The following is a 7,844-nucleotide window of genomic DNA, read 5'->3' on the forward strand; positions in this document are numbered from 1 at the left end:
CACAAGTAGCCCGACAGCGGACCGCTCAGACTGCGAATGGTGCCGTCCTGTAATATATATATACTGGAAGGAGACAGTCAGTATGGATGATGATCATCAGTCCTGTAATATATATATACTGGAAGGAGACAGTCAGTATGGATGATGATCATCAGTCCTGTAATATATATATACTGGATGGAGACAGTCAGTATGGAGGATGATCATCAGTCCTGTAATATATATATACTGGAAGGAGACAGTCAGTATGGAGGATGATCATCAGTCCTGTAATATATATATATATATATATATATATATATACTGGAAGGAGACAGTCAGTATGGATGATGATCATCAGTCCTGTAATATATATACTGGAAGGAGACAGTCAGTATGGATGATGATCATCAGTCCTGTAATATATATATACTGGAAGGAGACAGTCAGTATGGATGATGATCATCAGTCCTGTAATATATATATACTGGAAGGAGACAGTCAGTATGGAGGATGATCATCAGTCCTGTAATATATATATACTGGAAGGAGACAGTCAGTATGGATGATGATCATCAGTCCTGTAATATATATATATACTGGATGGAGACAGTCAGTATGGATGATGATGATCACTCCTGTAATATATATATATATATATATATATATATATATATATATACTGGATGGAGACAGTCAGTATGGAGGATGATCATCAGTCCTGTAATATATATATACTGGAAAGAGACAGTCAGTATGGATGATGATCATCAGTCCTGTAATATATATACTGGAAGGAGACAGTCAGTATGGATGATGATCATCAGTCCTGTAATATATATATACTGGAAGGAGACAGTCAGTATGGATGATGATCATCAGTCCTGTAATATATATATATACTGGAAGGAGACAGTCAGTATGGAGGATGATCATCAGTCCTGTAATATATATATACTGGAAGGAGACAGTCAGTATGGATGATGATCATCAGTCCTGTAATATATATACTGGATGGAGACAGTCAGTATGGATGATGATGATCACTCCTGTAATATATATATACTGAATGGAGACCATCAGTATGGAGGATGATCATCAGGCCTGTAATATATATATATATATATATATATATATATATATATATATATATATACTGGATGGAGGCAGTCAGTATGGATGATGATCATCAGTCCTGTAATATATATATATATACTGGATGGAGACAGTCAGTATGGAGGATGATCATCAGTCCTGTAATATATATATACTGGAAGGAGACAGTCACTATGGATGATGATCATCAGTCCTGTAATATATATATACTGGAAGGAGACAGTCAGTATGGAGGATGATCATCAGTCCTGTAATATATATATACTGGAAGGAGACAGTCAGTATGGATGATGATCATCAGTCCTGTAATATATATACTGGATGGAGACAGTCAGTATGGATGATGATCATCAGTCCTGTAATATATATATACTGGAAGGAGACAGTCAGTATGGAGGATGATCATCAGTCCTGTAATATATATATATATACTGGATGGAGACAGTCAGTATGGAGGATGATCATCAGTCCTGTAATATATATATACTGGAAGGAGACAGTCACTATGGATGATGATCATCAGTCCTGTAATATATATATACTGGAAGGAGACAGTCAGTATGGAGGATGATCATCAGTCCTGTAATATATATATACTGGAAGGAGACAGTCAGTATGGATGATGATCATCAGTCCTGTAATATATATACTGGATGGAGACAGTCAGTATGGATGATGATCATCAGTCCTGTAATATATATATACTGGAAGGAGACAGTCAGTATGGATGATGATCATCAGTCCTGTAATATATATATACTGGATGGAGACAGTCAGTATGGATGATGATGATCACTCCTGTAATATATATATACTGAATGGAGACCGTCAGTATGGAGGATGATCATCAGGCCTGTAATATATATATATATACTGGATGGAGACAGTCAGTATGGAGGATGATCATCAGTCCTGTAATATATACTGGATGGGGACAGTCAGTATGGAGGATGATCATCAGTCCTGTAATATATACTGGATGGAGGCAGTCAGTATGGGGGATGATCATCAGTCCTGTAATATATATACTGGATGGAGACAGTCAGTATGGATGATGATCATCAGTCCTGTAATATATATATACTGAATGGAGACCGTCAGTATGGAGGATGATCATCAGGCCTGTAATATATATATATATATATATATATATATATATATATACTGGATGGAGGCAGTCAGTATGGATGATGATCATCAGTCCTGTAATATATATATATATATATACTGGATGGAGACAGTCAGTATGGAGGATGATCATCAGTCCTGTAATATATATACTGGATGGAGACAGTCAGTATGGACGATGATCATCAGTCCTGTAATATATATACTGGATGGAGACAGTCAGTATGGATGATGATCATCAGTCCTGTAATATATATACTGGATGGAGACAGTCAGTATGGATGATGATCATCAGTCCTGTAATATATATACTGGATGGAGACAGTCAGTATGGATGATGATCATCAGTCCTGTAATATATATACTGGATGGAGACAGTCAGTATGGATGATGATCATCAGTCCTGTAACATATATATACTGGATGGAGACAGTCAGTATGGATGATGATCATCAGTCCTGTAATATATATATACTGGATGGGGACAGTCAGTATGGAGGATGATCATCAGTCCTGTAATATATACTGGATGGAGGCAGTCAGTATGGGGGATGATCATCAGTCCTGTAATATATATACTGGATGGAGACAGTCAGTATGGATGATGATCATCAGTCCTGTAATATATATACTGGAAGGAGACAGTCAGTATGGAGGATGATCATCAGTCCTGTAATATATATATATATACTGGATGGAGACAGTCAGTATGGATGATGATCATCAATCCTGTAATATATATACTGGATGGAGACAGTCAGTATGGAGGATGATCATCAGTCCTGTAATATATATACTGGATGGGGACAGTCAGTATGGAGGATGATCATCAGTCCTGTAATATATATATATACTGGATGGAGACAGTCAGTATGGAGGATGATCATCAGTCCTGTAATATATATACTGGATGGAGACAGTCAGTATGGATGATGATCATCAGTCCTGTAATATATATATATACTGGATGGAGACAGTCAGTATGGAGGATGATCATCAGTCCTGTAATATATATATACTGGATGGAGACAGTCAGTATGGGGGATGATCATCAGTCCTGTAAAATATATATATATACTGGATGGAGACAGTCAGTATGGATGATGATCATCAGTCCTGTAATATATATACTGGATGGAGACAGTCAGTATGGAGGATGATCATCAGTCCTGTAATATATATATATATACTGGATGGAGACAGTCAGTATGGATGATGATCATCAGTCCTGTAATATATATACTGGATGGAGACAGTCAGTATGGGGGATGATCATCAGTCCTGTAATATATATATATATATATACTGGATGGAGACAGTCAGTATGGATGATGATCATCAGTCCTGTAATATATATACTGGATGGAGACAGTCAGTATGGAGGATGATCATCAGTCCTGTAATATATATATATATACTGGATGGAGACAGTCAGTATGGATGATGATCATCAGTCCTGTAATATATATATACTGGATGGAGACAGTCAGTATGGAGGATGATCATCAGTCCTGTAATATATATACTGGAAGGAGACAGTCAGTATGGAGGATGATCATCAGTCCTGTAATATATATACTGGATGGAGACAGTCAGTATGGATGATGATCATCAGTCCTGTAATATATATACTGGAAGGAGACAGTCAGTATGGAGGATGATCATCAGTCCTGTAATATATATATACTGGATGGAGACAGTCAGTATGGAGGATGATCATCAGTCCTGTAATATATATATACTGGATGGAGACAGTCAGTATGGATGATGATCATCAGTCCTGTAATATATATACTGGATGGAGACAGTCAGTATGGATGATGATCATCAGTCCTGTAATATATATATATATATATATATATATACTGGATGGAGACAGTCAGTATGGATGATGATCATCAGTCCTGTAATATATATACTGGAAGGAGACAGTCAGTATGGAGGATGATCATCAGTCCTGTAAAATATATATATATATATATATATATATATATATATATATATATATATATATATATACTGGATGGAGACAGTCAGTATGGGGGATGATCATCAGTCCTGTAATATATATATACTGGATGGAGACAGTCAGTATGGAGGATGATCATCAGTCCTGTAATATATATATACTGGAAGGAGACAGTCAGTATGGATGATGATCATCAGTCCTGTAATATATATATATACTGGATGGAGACAGTCAGTATGGAGGATGATCATCCAGTCCTGTAACATATATATATACTGGATGGAGACAGTCAGTATGGAGGATGATCATCAGTCCTGTAATATATATATATACTGGAAGGAGACAGTCAGTATGGAGGATGATCATCAGTCCTGTAATATATATACTGGATGGAGACAGTCAGTATGGGGGATGATCCTCAGTCCTGTAAAATATATATATACTGGATGGAGACAGTCAGTATGGAGGATGATCATCAGTCCTGTAATATATATACTGGATGGAGACAGTCAGTATGGATGATGATCATCAGTCCTGTAATATATATATATACTGTAAAATATGTGTAGCTCACTTAGGATAAAAGAAATAATGTGCTTGAGGTTAAAGGTGTTGCCTTCACCCAAAAGGCCTAATGTAATATGTAGAAATTATAAATAAAAAATATTTATGTGAACCAGTCCTCAAAAGCACAGGGGAGAGAAAAAGGAAAAGACTAGTGGAGATGGGATCCAAGAAATGGTCTTTATTATATAAAAAGGATATATATGACCAATCGCCTAGCAGGGCCCTTGCTAAAGGCGAATGGAATATACTGGGTAAAAAATAGATATAATAAAAAATACAGAATATAGTAGGATTAAAATGAAATAAATATGATGGGTAAGTAGCACCAAAGAAAATTCATTAATTAAATATCTGCTGCATATATCAGGAGAAAACGTTCTCAGTCCATGTAATTCATAGGGATATTTCAATGAAAAATCCACAAGAAATGTCCAGAATGAAAAGTCCCAATTAGTTTGGGTGTGTCCGGAGTAACGATATATGGTAGTGAGTGTAGCCACAATAGCTACAATAGGAAATTCATGGACAGGTAATGCAGACAATGTGGCAAACACTGTCAGCGATGAAGATGTCAAGTCTCGGTGCACAGCACCACTCACCCTCCTTTGGAGTCCTCAGGTCCGGGCTGGCACGGCTGAGTCCGGCACTCTGGATATCAATGCCCGCCTGGGTGGTATGCTGGGTGAATGGCTGAATCTCCGGGGGTCCGAGTGTCCTGGGCTGGCACGGGAGGCGTCCGGCCTTGGGGAGGATGATGTCCAGGAGTAACTCTGCCGACCGGGGCTGTGAGTGGATGCAGGTAACAGGTGGTGCGGATTGCACGTATGAATAAGGTGCTAACAGCGCGCGTGCAGCAGTGGTCCCGGAATCGTGGGCATCCAGCTGTTGCAATTGGAATATGGCAGATACAGTCTATTTGAAGTGATATACACTTATGGATAAGGTGCAGATAATGGGCTAGACGCGTTTCAAGGCCGCGGGCCTTTTCTTCAGTAGCTATAGGTGGTGATGATCATCAGTCCTGTAATATATATATACTGGAAGGAGACAGTCAGTATGGATGATGATCATCAGTCCTGTAATATATATACTGGATGGAGACAGTCAGTATGGATAATGATCATCAGTCCTGTAATATATATATATACTGGATGGAGACAGTCAGTATGGATGATGATAATCAGTCCTGTAATATATATATACTGGATGGAGACAGTCAGTATGGATGATGATCATCAGTCCTGTAATATATATATATATATATATATATATATATATATATATATACTGGATGGAGACAGTCAGTATGGATGATGATCATCAGTCCTGTAATATATATACTGAATGGAGACAGTCAGTATGGAGGATGATCATCAGTCCTGTAATATATATATATATATATACTGGATGGAGACAGTCAGTATGGATGATGATCATCAGTCCTGTAATATATATACTGGATGGAGACAGTCAGTATGGATGATGATCATCAGTCCTGTAATATATATATATATATATATATATATATACTGGAAGGAGACAGTCAGTATGGATGATGATAATCAGTCCTGTAATATATATATATATACTGGAAGGAGACAGTCAGTATGGAGGATGATCATCAGTCCTGTAATATATATACTGGATGGAGACAGTCAGTATGGATGATGATCATCAGTCCTGTAATATATATATATATATATACTGGATGGAGACAGTCAGTATGGATGATGATCATCAGTCCTGTAATATATATACTGGATGGAGACAGTCAGTATGGAGGATGATCATCAGTCCTGTAATGTATATATACTGGATGGAGACAGTCAGTATGGATGATGATCATCAGTCCTGTAATATATATACTGGATGGAGACAGTCAGTATGGAGGATGATCATCAGTCCTGTAATATATATATATATACTGGATGGAGACAGTCAGTATGGATGATGATCATCAGTCCTGTAATATATATACTGGATGGAGACAGTCAGTATGGAGGATGATCATCAGTCCTGTAATATATATATATATATATACTGGATGGAGACAGTCAGTATGGATGATGATCATCAGTCCTGTAATGTATATATACTGGATGGAGACAGTCAGTATGGAGGATGATAATCAGTCCTGTAATATATATACTGGATGGAGACAGTCAGTATGGAGGATGATAATCAGTCCTGTAATATATATACTGGATGGAGACAGTCAGTATGGAGGATGATCATCAGTCCTGTAATATATATATATACTGGATGGAGACAGTCAGTATGGAGGATGATCATCAGTCCTGTAATATATATATATATATATACTGGATGGAGACAGTCAGTATGGATGATGATCATCAGTCCTGTAATATATATACTGGATGGAGACAGTCAGTATGGATGATGATCATCAGTCCTGTAATATATATACTGGATGGAGACAGTCAGTATGGAGGATGATCATCAGTCCTGTAATATATATATATATATACTGGATGGAGACAGTCAGTATGGATGATGATCATCAGTCCTGTAATGTATATATACTGGATGGAGACAGTCAGTATGGAGGATGATAATCAGTCCTGTAATATATATACTGGATGGAGACAGTCAGTATGGAGGATGATAATCAGTCCTGTAATATATATACTGGATGGAGACAGTCAGTATGGAGGATGATCATCAGTCCTGTAATATATATATATATATATATATATATATATATACTGGATGGAGACAGTCAGTATGGAGGATGATCATCAGTCCTGTAATATATATATATATATATATATATATACTGGATGGAGACAGTCAGTATGGATGATGATCATCAGTCCTGTAATATATATACTGGATGGAGACAGTCAGTATGGATGATGATCATCAGTCCTGTAATATAGTATAAAGAAGACGCTGACGCCAGGACTATCTTATCCCCGCAGCGGCGGTGAACACTACATTTGGATTTATTGGAATAACACAATAACAATAATAATACTGATAATTCGCGATCAGTGCTGGAATGTGCGCAGCGGAATCGGCGGCGGCCATGATGGAGTCTGCTCCGATCCTGAGATGAGTCACT

This window comes from Hyla sarda, chromosome 4 (assembly GCF_029499605.1).
Source record: "Hyla sarda isolate aHylSar1 chromosome 4, aHylSar1.hap1, whole genome shotgun sequence".
Taxonomy (NCBI): domain Eukaryota; kingdom Metazoa; phylum Chordata; class Amphibia; order Anura; family Hylidae; genus Hyla; species Hyla sarda.